The sequence below is a fragment of the Ovis canadensis genome, chromosome 13 (assembly GCF_042477335.2).
Source record: "Ovis canadensis isolate MfBH-ARS-UI-01 breed Bighorn chromosome 13, ARS-UI_OviCan_v2, whole genome shotgun sequence".
Taxonomy (NCBI): Eukaryota; Metazoa; Chordata; class Mammalia; order Artiodactyla; family Bovidae; genus Ovis; species Ovis canadensis.
The window spans coordinates 76,891,419-76,905,237 of record NC_091257.1 but is presented as its reverse complement, the minus strand read 5'-3'; the positions used below and the strand labels follow the sequence as shown (position 1 = coordinate 76,905,237).

The 13,819-nt window shown below is 39.8% G+C and overlaps 1 protein-coding gene across 6 annotated transcripts in view; it reads right to left on the bottom strand.

Annotated features, from left to right (window-relative positions):
• ASXL1 (ASXL transcriptional regulator 1) overlaps positions 1 to 13,819 on the bottom strand; it is a 66,962-nt gene that overhangs the window by 13,772 nt on the left and 39,371 nt on the right. The window lies entirely within an intron of this gene.

Genomic DNA, 13,819 nt, shown 5'->3' with positions numbered 1-13,819 from the left:
GCTACTCTACAGAGCTGAGGAAGAGAGCTCCAACTCATATAACCAATGAAGAACTTGTATCTAAACTCCCTAAGTCAGAAAAAAAAAAAAAAGCAACCCAGGGACTTCCCTGGCAGTCTAGTAGTTAGCACTCTGCACTTTCACTAAGGGGGCTCAGGCTTGATCCCTGGTTGGGGAACTAAGATCCCACATGCCATGAAGTGCAGTCAAAAAGAAAGAAGGAAAAGAAAGAAAGAAAAAGACAATCAGGAAGAAAAACAGGCAGACATGAATTAGGTACTATACCAAAGAGGATATCTAAATGGCCAATGTTCACATGAAAAGATACTGAACCTCACTAAGTAAGGAAGACACACCAAAAAAAAGCAAATTAAAACCACAATGAGATGATGTCACATCCACAAGAATGGCTAAAATTAAAGTTTAACGATACCAAGTAGTGCTAATGAGGATGTGAACAAGGACACTGAAAATGGATTCAAGCATTTGAGAATGTAGTTTGGCATTATCTGACAGAGTTGAAGATATAAACGTCCTATAACCCAGCAAGTCAGTCCTAGGTTTCAATTCCCTGGAGAAAGACATGCATGTCCACATCAGGAAACATACCCAGATGCTCATGACACCATCATCTGTAACTTCGGCTGTAAACAAAGTGCCCATCAGCAGAATCACTACATGGACTGATCAACGACTGTACTGACCAATACACAATAAATGGATATCACACAATAATAAAAAAACCAGTGAGCTACAGGTACTTACAACATGGATGAACTGTATTCTGCTTATGTAGGAGAACGTCCTTGAATCAATGTACACCCCTTGTGTTCTTTCCCTTTTTAAAGAAAACTGAGGGATAATTTACAAAGAGTGAAATGTATACCACCTGATTAGTCCTGACAAATGCCTATCAAGACACAGGCCATACCCAGAACCCCTAGAAGTTTCCTTTGTGCCCTTCCTAGTCAGTCTGCACAAACACTGCCCCTCTCACCCAAGAGATAATGGTTGTTTCAATGTCTACCACTGGAAACTAGTTTTGCCTGTTGTTGTTGTCTGTGTAAACGGCGTGCGGGATCTTAGACTCCTGACCAGAGATCGAACCGTGCCCACCGCAGTGGAAGCACAGAGCGGTTCACCGCTGGGCCGCCAAGGAGGTCCCTCAGTCTCCTGTTCGTGAGTCGTCTGTGCTGCTGCATACATCAGCAGTTCATTACAACTTCACTCTTAAAGAAAAGCTGTACGACGAAAAGCAGTACAAAGACCACCTGCCATATAATTTTTACCCATGTTCACCTGGTAACACAAACAAATGTTTTTAAAATACAAATCTATTCGTTTGGAAGGCAACTGGCAAAGACACTAGTGATGAGGGTGAGGGGAACAATCAGTATTAAGAAATAAAACCAGATAAAATACTTTCCCATAAGTCAAATGTTTAAAAAAAAAATCTATACTGTCTCTTAGGGAAGGCTGATTGATTGATCGAAGGGTTGTTTAACGTGTATTATTAAAAGCTAAGAACAGACCAACCGTTCAAGAGTATATTAGAATTCCTGACCAATGCATAGCAAGAAGAAACAAGAAGAAATTAGAAGAAATCAGACTATCATAATTTCTAAGTATAATTAGCTACATCGAAGATCCAAGAGACTCCAAACTAGTATTCAGCAAGGATGTAAGATTCAAAATCACATCAAAAGAAAAAAAAAAGCCAGTGATCCTAACATCAGCAATAATACCAATGATTAGAAAATGTAATTTATAACAACGAATGTAAGTTACTCTGAGATAAAGCTCACAACAGAAACATAACCATTTTATGAAGAAAACAAAACTACTGACACAGGTTTAAAACTGAAATAAATGGAGAGCTACATCATGTTCTTGAAGGTAAGACTCAACACTGTAAAGAAGTCAATTCTCTTCAAACTGACTAGCAGATTCAATGAAATCCAATAAAACTCTCAGCTGAATGGTTTTTTTTTTTAGTAGTACTTGACTGTACAGGGACAAGCAATGGGCCACAAATAAGCAAAAGATATTTTCAAAAAGGAACAAGATGAGAGGCTCTGCTTTTTTAAAAAAATAAAGCTCTAGTAAATTAAAGGAGTGGGCTTCCCTGGTGGCTCAGACAGTAAAGAATCTGCCTACAAAGCGGGAGACCCAAATTTGATCCCTGGGTCTGGAAGATCACCTGGAGAAGAGCATGGCAACCCCCTCCAGTATTCCTGCCTGGAGAATTCCACGGACAGAGGAGCCTGGCAGGCTACAGTCCATGAGGTTCCAAGAGTCAGACACAACTTAATGATTAACTACACACACAAATTAAAGGAGAAGATTAGCAGTGCTAGGGGGTGGGGAAGGGGAGAACAGGAAATGATTGCTAAAGGGTGTGGGGTTTCTTTACAGGGAATGAAAATGTTTTGGAATTAGATAATGGTGATGGTTGCACACAGTTACAAATATACTAAAAGCCACTGAATTGTACACTTTAAATGGGTAAACTATATGGTCTGTGAGTTATATCCCAATAAACTTGGGATAAAAAATTGCTTACTAAATTCAATACCTTTGAAAACATGAACGAATCTAATAAAAATTTGTAAAAACCAAATAAAGAACATTAAAGTATATAAAAAGCTTATAGATCCAAAGTAAAACATCATTAGACAATGGTCTATTACTGTTTTAACTTTCTTATGTGAACCCTAAAGGAAAATTAAAACTAGTAAAAAGCAACCTCTGTGTATGCTTGAGAAAAGGCTTTATCCTTTTTTAAAATACCTAATGTAAAATAAGTTCTTTGAATTTGAAATCCATTTGCATTATCACAAGCAATTTCAATATTACAGCTGTCAAAGAGAAAAGAAAGAGCTATTCTTTTGAAAATGAACACACTCTTTCAATTTAAAGAGAAGAAATTGTCTGAGATCTCACTAATGACAAAAAAGTAGTTTTCATCAACCAGAAATAAATTCTATCAACCAAAATAAATTGGTTGATGTGCCACTGATGGCTGCAAACAAACTTTCTAGTTGACAGGCCCGTGATCCTTCCTTTGAAACCCCTGGGTCTAGATGTACTTTAGAAGTTAAGATTTCCTGAATTTCAGAATGGCAATATATCATATTAACACGACCAGTAATTCACAATCACAGACGTTAATGTTTTTTGAATTAACATATATGTATATACCAAGTGAAATAAATAGGTTTAAAGTGTCCCTGTCAGTCTAGAGCAGAGATTTGCCACCAAATGAGTTTAGACAAGCCAGGTTTTTACTACCAAATGAGTTAGGAATAAGTTTTTTCAATTCTCAAAGTGTTTCGTGTTTTAGTACTGTTAATAAGGGATTTATTCAGTCGGTGAGTCGTGTCAGTCTCTTTTGCTACTCCATGGACTATTACATAGCCCACCAACATCCTCTGTCCATGGGATTTCCCAGACAAGAACACCAGAATGAGTTGCCATTTTCTTCTCCAGGGGATCTTCCCGACCCAGGGATTGAACCCAAGTCTCCTACATTGGCAGGATTCTTTACCACTGAGCCAGCTGGGAAGACCAAACAAGGGATTACTAGACCATGGGGAATTTCTGCATAGCTCAGTGGGTAAAGCATCTGCCTGCAATGCTGGAGACCTGGATTCAATTCCTGAGTTGGGAAGATCCCCTGGAGAAGGAAATGGCAACCCACTCCAATATTCTTGCCTGGGAAATCCCATGGACAGAGGAGCCTAGCGGGCTTCAGTTCATGGGATCGCAAGACTTAGCAATAAATTCTTTCTTCTTTCTAGACCATTAAAAAAGCACTTTTCTCAATAAAAATTTTTAAACATGTAGAAGTTTTGTAATTCTACTTTTCTCACCAATAGATATAAAGAAAATGTAATGAAAGATTTTTGAGCCCCCCCTCAATGACCACCTCCATTTTACCCATTAAAAGATAGGGAAGTTATCTCCTAGAAAAATGTCACACATTTGCATATGAAGAGTACAAAAGTAAAAGGATGATCATTACAGCAGTTTTACTATTACAGTTTATAATTGGGCAAAACTGGGGAAAAGTGTGAAAAACCTAAATGTCTATAACTGGGTACTGGATAGATAATACTGATATGATATACTACTAAACAGAAGGTAAGAGGAATAAAAAAATACATCTACAAAAACAAAGCACACATTTTTCATGGATACATATGAATAAGAAGGATGCACTTTAAACTGATGATAATCTTTGGTTGCTACTGGGAAGGAACAAGGGCCACAGGCCTGGATGGCATGAATAAGGGTAGGGTTTGGTGTGGAAGTCAAAGGCACTTCCCACTTTCTCTGCACAAAAGCTGCAGCTCCCATTTAAACAGGGTGAAATGAACACACACACAGCTCTCTGCAAACTCCTGCAGCCTCATTTGGAATGGCTGTATTTTAAACGGTATAAACACAAAGAGAAAAAAGGAAGAAAAGGAAGCACATGAGAACTATCAACAGAATTACAGAAGATGAATGGTAGGAAGACAAGAAGTGACTGAATACTCAGCAAGGAAAGACAACTGAAGTCTAAGACAGCAGAAGGAAAAGTCACAATGAGCAGGCCAGCCATACTGTAAAATCCCTACAGGGACAGGGATTAAGAGGCACCAGGAACCACTGCCGACAGAGGTGAGGCATGGGAATGAAAACAAGAGAACTGGTTGGAATTCTAAGAAGTTAGACCTCTCACATCTCCTCTCTGTCCCCAGTCAGACAATATTCTCCTCCGGGTCCAGAAGAAAACAGGAGATTTATATTCTGAATGGACTAAATCAGAGAGGTTCTGGAATAGAGGGCTTCCCACATGGTGCAGTGGTAAAGAACTTGCCTGCAATGGAGGAGACCAGGGTTCGATCCCTGGGTTGGGAAGGTCTGTTGCAGGAGGGAATGGCTACCCACTCCAGTATTCTCGCCTGGAGAATTCCATGGACAGAGGAGCCTGGCGGGCTACAGTCTCTGGGGTCCCAGAGTCAGACACAACTGAGCTAATGCTTTTCTGGAATAGAAGACGGAGTACGTGCTCAAGGAGTACGGAGAGAGTGAGGTGCCACACTCCGTAAGCCAAAGTATTAAGTCAAAGACCTGTACAAAATGGTGATACCACTAGCTCTCTCCTTCAACTTGACTCCCAAAGCTCTCCCAACAGTGGCAGCCCTACAACTCCAACCCCAGCCTGCTCTCTGCTACCTGGCAAACAGTGACCAGCTAAAGGAAAAACACCTTCAAGGTACAGACAATTGGAGGAATTTAAAAAACACAACATCCAGGTCCCCACTCGACGAGAGTCGGCAAGTAGCGTCCGCAACACAGAATGTGCCAGTTCTCACCGTGAATGATCTATCAAGGCCCACCAGATAAGTAAGCACTACTGCTACATGAAGGCCAGCAACCAAAATAAACAACAGGAGGAACTGAAAGAAAACAGAGATAATGAAGCTCCCACAGCAAATACTCTCAGAGAGACAAAGACAAGCACAAAATGCTATTTTTAAAAAAACAAAAAGAAGAAACATCTGAGACCATGAGCAATGTGCTAGTAATTTAAAATAATACCCCCCCCCCAAAATCAGCAACAACCAATAGGCTATTCCCCAGAGAAGTGACTCAAAAGAAAAAGAGAATGGACTGCATCAAGAAAAGTCCCACATACAACAAACAGAAGTTCCAAACAGAGAAAACAGAATAGAGGATAGTAAGTTTTCCCAAAATTAAAAGACCCGAGTCTTCAGGTTTATTTAATAAGGCAAAATGCCCTGCACAATGAATGAAAAAATACCCACTCCACAGCATGACCCCACACTTCCAATGCAGCGGCACAGGTTCGATCTCTGGTCGAGGAACTAAGATGCAGCGATGCACCCCAAAACAAAAACAAACACAACAAAAAAACCACAGCGTATCCTGGAAATCACTCTTTCATTTTACAGACATTCCTTCTCATTCTCTTCTCAGCTGTATAATGCTCCATGATGCAAACATACCGAAGTTTGTTTATGGAACTACTTCCCTACATGAAGGCATTTAGACGGCTTTTAAATATTTTACAAACAGAAACACCACTGCCTTGAATAACCTTGTGAATCTATGCTTTTGTATTATTGAAGGTATATCTTCAGGGTAAATTCTTGAAGTAGAAACGATGAATCAGAAGGTAGATGTAGAAGTAATTTTGTTAACAGCCAAGTTGCCCTCAAAAACAGTTGTACAGATTCACATTCCCAAAGCAAAGTATGACAATGATTGTTTTCCCACAGCCTTAAAAGGAGAAAACATTGTGATACTTTAAATTTTGTTGCTTTATGTGTTTCAAGTAACACAACCACACTGAAGGAGGGCAAGGGTGGATCTAAAGCAAGCAGCAACTCCTGAAGATAATATTTTCACTATATACACACACGGCCAGTTCTGGAAGCATTAAATGTTTATTCTAGAACTTAGCAAATAAGTAGATACAAAGTAGATAAAGTAGGGAGCCAAACCTAAATTTAACAGCCAAAAAATACAAGGCTTCCATAGAAGAAACTGGTAAAGTAAATATTCACTGGCCAAGAAAGATTTCTAAAAAACACCAACTTTATCCTTTAAAAATGTTGATAACATGATAAAATTTGCAATTTCTCAAAATTGCAGATTTCTAATCAAAGACGGCTTAATAAAAATGAAAAGGCAGGGACTTCCCTGGTGGTTCAGAGGTTGGACACGGTGTTTTCACTGCCACGGCCCTAGGTTTGATCCCAGATCAGGGAACTAAAACCCCACATACTGCGAGGGGAAGGGGGGCAGATCTTAAAAAAAAAAAAGAAAAGGCAGCCAGCAGACTGGGAAAAATATCTGCAATACGTATATCTGACAAAGGATTTGTATCCATAGCGTATTGTTTTTTTAAATCTACAAATGAAAACCAAAATGACTATACTTCGACTTAGAAATAAAAAGGAAAGTGCTGCTATTTTCTTCCTTCCATTACATGTGTGTGTATGAGAAACGTGGAGAGACGAGCCCCAGTGGCCAAGAGTAGGATGTCAGAGTCCGAGTGGGGGACAGAAGGTATTCACATCTGAGGGTAGCATTCATGGTGTGGGAGTGAGAGCTCAAGAAGGGTCAAACTCCCAAACAAGGAATGACAAGAGGCAGTGTATCAAAGCTCAAATTGGGTGAGGAGGGTGTTTATATAAGAAGGCAGCCGTGTGTGTGTGTGTGTGTGGTGTGCGTGTGTGCACATGCGCACGCAGGGTGGGGAGGTCAGAGTTTGTGTGTGTGTGTGTGCAGGGTGGGGAGGTCAGAGTTTGTGCAGGTGGGTCCATCATCCATGGGGGCCAAGGGGTTGGAGTCTAAGATGGGTCAAGAGGTCATGTTCATGAGGGAAGGGCAACAACAGTGGTAGAGATTAATTATCTAAGAGACTGGGAAGATTAAACAAGTAAATATATTAAGAGAGATATGTATGTAAATATATGCAAATATTCCTTAGCCTCTTCTCACTGAGAGGAACCGGGATCAACAACACCCCAATAACAGCAAGCATATCTAGAACCTAGATCTTGGCTTCTAAATACCACTACACAATAAAAGAACCAGTGTCAAGGTAGGCAAAGTACACAGTGAGCCTAAATCATCTTTCGCCAGAAAGATGACATCGCTCCAAGAATGATGGGACTATGTCAAAGGGACACACAAACCAGACTGACAAAACTCCCACCAGCCAAGTCAGGGACATGAACATCTGCAGCTAGAGCAGCCCCTGCTCACTGCAACTAGAGAAAGCCCATGCACAGCAACGAAGACCCAGTGCGGTCATAAATAAATTAGTAAGCTGTAACACACCAAATGAAACAGAAAACCAGGATATCATATCGATATAAACAACCCAAAATTTAGAATGGTATATCACAGTTTCAAAGCCCCTCCCACAAAATAGTTATTCAAAGGTGGCGGGGGCAGAGAGGAGCTTTACAGCTATGAAATCTGGCAGATGCTCCTTAACCAAGTGGCATCCTTAGTAATAGGACACGTTGAAATAATGAGCAAACTGAGAAGATGCATTAAGAAGCGTCACTCCTCTGACGTGCCTGATACAGATGCATAACTGGACTCATGAGTAAACCTAAGAAAACCCCAAATGGACACATTTTATGAAGTAAGTATGACATAATCTTCGAAAGAGTCAGGGCCATGAAAGTCGAGGAAAGAGGAAGGAACTTCTCTAGACTGAAGGAGACGAAAGGTTTATAGCAACTGCATACGACATGTAAACTCTGAATCAGACTCTTCATGCATAAAGGACACTACAGGGACAATTGAGCGAAACTTAAATGGAATCCAAAGAATAGATGGCAAAAATGCCACAATGTAATTTTTTGAATTTGATACATGTATTAAGAACATGTAATATATGTCCTTAATTGTAAAGTTATACATTTAAGTATTATAACAAGGCTCTAAAATGGTTCCAGAAAAGCGATAAATTTTGCACTGTACTTAAAATTTTTTTGAAAGCTTATCATTGTTAAAAAATAAATTCTTTTTTAAATGGGAAAAACTTTAATAGACAACTTATATGACATGAATGATCAGTAAGAACATGAAGAAAAGGTACTCAACAACATTTATCATGAAAAATATCAATTAAAATGAGGTATGTGTAAAAAAAAATCATATATTTCACCAACACAGTATAATTTTTCACAAAATTCAATACACATTCATGAGAAAAACTTTCCGCAAACTAGGAACAGAAGAGAACCTTCTCAACTAGGTAAAGAGCACCTACTGGTATCTATAGGCTAACAAACACTAATGATAAAAGACTGAGTGTGCTCAGTCACTCAGTGGTGCCCAGTTTTTTGCCATATGGACTGCAGTCTGCCAGGCTCATCTGTCCATTAGACTTTCCAGGCAAGAATACTGGAGTGGGTTGCCATTTCCTTCTCCAGGATATCTTCCCAACCCTGGAGTCAAACCAGCATCTCCTCCATTGCTTTCCCACTAAGACTGAGAAGAAGGCAAGGATGTCCACACACACCACTCCTATTTAATGTATCACCTGAAATCCTAGCCAGTGAAATCAGACAAGAAAAGGAAATAAAAGACACACACATCAAAAAGGATATATACATAAGTGGCCCTATTCACAGATAACATGACAATCTACATAGAAAATCCCAAAGAATCTAAAGGAAAAACTCCTAGACTAGGTGAATTTATCACATTCACAGGATATAGGCCAACATTTTAAAAAAAAATCAATCCTGTCTATATGCTAGCAATCAACAATTAGAAACCAAAATTAAAAGCACCATACTATTTACAAATTAAGGTATGTATCTAACAAGTCATGTACAGACTCTGGATGCTAAAACCCAAAACTGTTGATGAAAATACCAAAAACAATTTTAAGTAAATGAAAAGTCATACCATCCATAAAATGAAAGAGTCAACATAGTTGCCATTTCTCCCCAAAGTGATCTATTGGTTTAATATATTTACTACTAAAATCTCAAAATATTTTATAGATATAGTTAAGACAGTTCTATATGGAAAAGCAAAGATACCATAATAGGTAAAACAGTTCTGAAGAAGAATAAAATTGGAGGAATCACATCACCTAATTGAAAAACTTATCAGATGGCTATACAACAGCAATCAAGACAACACGGTACTGACAGAGGAAAAGGCATATAGGCATGAATGGTCAGAGACCAAAAGCGGAACCATATGCAACACAGCCAACTGATTTTTTACAGAGTATCAGACAACTTAAGGGTCTGCAAGGCGGCTCAGTGGTAAAGAATCCACATGCCAACGCAGAAGACCCAGGTTCAGCCTCCGGGTCAGAAGATCCCCTGGAGAAGACGATGGTGAGCCACTCCAATATTCTTGCCTGGGAAATCCCACGGACAGAGGGGCCTGGCAGGCTACAGTCCATGGAGTCGCAAACAGCCAGACTCGACTTAGCAACTGAACAACAACAAACATTATCAGAGTTGTATTTCATAATCATTCTGACAGGAATCTGAACACTGCATTACAGACGGCGAAGAGTCTGAAAACCAGAGAGCGCTAATTAAGAGACTAATGCAATTGTTAGGCCAGGGGTAATTACTGCCTGAGTAAGAATGTTAGAACTGTAAGGAAAAAGACTTATGAGCATTAAGAATGAATGAAAGGAACACATACAGGCCATTTCTGTAAAAGAAAGAAAAGGAAATAAGAAAACATTTATCTGTGTATCTTTATAAAAATAAACACAGGAACGATAACTCCACCTCCAAATCACTGCAGATGGCGACTGCAGCCATGAAATTAAAAGTCTCTTGCTCCCTGGAAGAAAAGCTATGACCAACCTAGACAGCACATTAAAAAGCAGAGACATTACTTTGCCAACAAAGGTCCGTCTAGTCAAAGCTGTGGTTTTTCCAGTAGTCATGTTTGAATGTAAGAGTTGGACTATAAAGAAAGCTGAGCACCGAAGAATTGATGATTTTGAACTGTGGTGTTGGAGAAGACTCTTGAGAGTCCCTTGGACTGCAAGGAGATCCAACCAGTCCATCCTAAAGGAAATCAGTCCTGAATATTTATTGGAAGGACTGATGCTGAAGCTGAAACTCCAATACTTTGGCCACCTGATACAAAGAACTGACTCACTGGAAAAGACCCTGATGCTGGGAAAGATTAAAGGCAGGAGGAGAAGGGGACAACAGGGGATGAGATGTTTGGATAGTATCACCAACACAATGGACATGAGTTTGAGTAGCCTCCAGGAGTTGGTGATGGACAGGGAAGCCTGGCATGCTGCAGTCCATGGGGTTGCAAAGAGTCGGACATGACTGAGCAACTGAACTGAACTTAAAAGCAAGACTCAAAAGGATACATTTCTAATTAACTTCATCTGCATTTCAGAACAAAGTTCAAAAATATTAATATGAATACAAAAATATCCAGAATCCAAGGTTTAACTTAGAATGTCTGTCATCCAATAAGAAATTATTAGAAATGCAAACCAGAGGAATTTAACCTATAATGACAAAAATAAATAGAAACAGACCCCAAAATGACACATGGCTGGACTACTGAAGAGTCTACAGAAAGTTATTAAAAGCAAACCTTGAAGACACTGTGAGTGTGGCTTCAGTTCCAGCCCACTGCAATACAGTGATTATTGCAATAAAGCAAGTCACACCAGCTTTTTGGTCGGCACCGAAATCAGACTGATTATATTCTTTGCAGCCAAAGATGGAGAAGCTCTATACAGTCAACAAAAACAAGACCAGGAGCTGACTGTGGCTCAGATCATGAACTCCTTATTACTAAATTCAGACTCAAATTGAAGAAAATAGGGAAAACCACTAGACCATTCAGGTATGACCTAAATCAAATCCCTTATGATTATACAGTGGAACTGAGAAATAGATTTAAGGGCCTACATCTGATAGATAGAATGCCTGATGAACTATGGAATGAGGTTCGTGACATTGTACAGGAGACAGGGATCAAGACCATCCCCATGGAAAAGAAATGCAAAAAAGAAAAATGGCTGTTTGGGGAGGGCTTACAAATAGCTGTGAAAAGAAGAGAGGCAAAAAACAAAGGAGAAAAGGAAAAATACAAGCATCTGAATGCAGAGTTCCAAAGAATAGCAAGAAGAGATAAGAAAGCCTTCTTCAGTAATCAATGCAAGGAAATAGAGGAAAAGAAGACAATGGGAAAGACTAGAGATCTCTTCAAGAAAATTAGAGATACCAAGGAAATATTTCATGCAAAGATGGGCTCGATAAAGGACAGAAATGGTATGGACCTAACAGAAGCAGAAGATATTAAGAAGAGGTGGCATGAATACACAGAAGAACTGTACAAAAAAGATCTTCACGACCAAGACAATCACCACATCTAGATGATGTGGTCATTCATCTAGAGCCAGACATCCTGGAATGTGTAATCAAGTGGGCCTTAGAAAGCATCACTATGAACAAAGCTAGTGGAGGTGATCGAATTCCAGTGGAGCTATTTCAAATCCTGAAAGATGATGCTGTGAAAGTGTTGCACTCAATATGCCAGCAAATTTGGAAAACTCAGCAGTGGCCACAGGACTGGAAAAAAGTCAGTTTTCATTCCAACACCAAAGAAAGGCAATGCCAAAGAATGCTCAAACTACTGCACAACTGCACTCATCGCACATGCTAGTAAAGTAATGCTCAAAATTCTCCAAGCCATGCTTCAGCAATACGTGAACCGTGAACTTTCTGATGTTCAAGCTGGTTTTAGAAAAGGCAGAGGAACAAGAGATCAAATTGCCAACATCCGCTGGATCATCAAAAAAGCAAGAGAGTTCTAGAAAAACATCTATTTCTGCTTTATTGACTATGCCAACGCCTTTGACTGTGTGGATCACAATAAACTGTGGAAAATTCTGAACGAGATGGGAATACCAGACCACCTGACCTGCCTCTTGAGAAATCTGTATGCAGGTCAGGAAGCAACAGTTAGAACTGGACATGGAACAACAGACTGGTTCCAAATAGGAAAAGGAGTACGTCAAGGCTGTATATTGTCACCCTGCTTACTTAACTTCTATGCAGAGTACATCATGAGAAACGCTGGACTGGAAGAAACACAAGCTGGAATCAAGATTGCCAGGAGAAATATCAATAACCTCAGATATGCAGATGACATCACTCATGGCAGAAAGTGAAGAGGAACTAAAAAGCCTCTTGATAAAAGTGCAAGTGGAGAGTGAAAAAGTTGGCTTAAATCTCAACATTCAGAAAATGAAGATCATGGCATCCGGTCCGATCACTTCATGGGAAATAGACAGGGAAATGGTGTCAGACTTTATTTTTTGGGGTTCCAAAATCACTGCAAATGGTGACTGCAGCCATGATTATGACCAACCTAGATAGCATATTCAAAAGCAGAGACATTACTTTGCCGACTAAGGTCCATCTAGTCAAGGCTATGATTTTTCCTGTGGTCATGTATGGATGTGAGAGTTGGACTGTGAAGAAGGCTGAGTGCCGAAGAATTGATGCTTTTGAACTGTGGTTTTGGAGAAGACTCTTGAGAGTCCCTTGGACTGCAAGGAGATCTAACCAGTCCATTCTGAAGGAGATCAGCCCTGGGATTTCTTTGGAAGGAATGATGCTAAAGCTGAAACTCCAGTACTTTGGCCACCTCATGTGAAAGAGTTGACTCATTGGAAAAGACTCTGATCCTAGGAGGGATTGGGGGCAGGAGGAGAAGGGGACGACATAGAGGATGAGATGGCTGGATGGCTTCACTGACTCAATGGACGTGAGTCTGAGTGAACTCTGGGAGTTGGTGATGGACAGGGAGGCCTGGCATGCTGCGATTCATGGGGTCGCAAAGAGTCGGACACGACTTAGCAACTGAACTGAACTGTAGTCTATTAACTGTCTGATAGCATTACGTTTAAAAAAATAATGTACATATCTTAATTTTAAAAAACTTTACTGTTTAAAAAATGCTAACCATTACCTAAGACTTCATCAAGTCAATATCTTTTTTGCTGGTGGAGGGTCTCACCTTGATGTTTATAGCTAGACTGGTCAGGATGGTGGTTAAAGCCTAGAGTGGCCACTGCAATTTCTTAAAATAAGACAATAAAATATGCCAAATCAAAAGATTCTTTCATGAAAGATTTATCCATAGCAGGTAATGCTATTGGATAGCATTTTACCCACAGCGGAACTTCTTTCAAAACTGGAGTCAATCCTCTCAAACCCTGCCACTGCTTTACCAACTAAGTTTATGTAATATTCTAAATCCT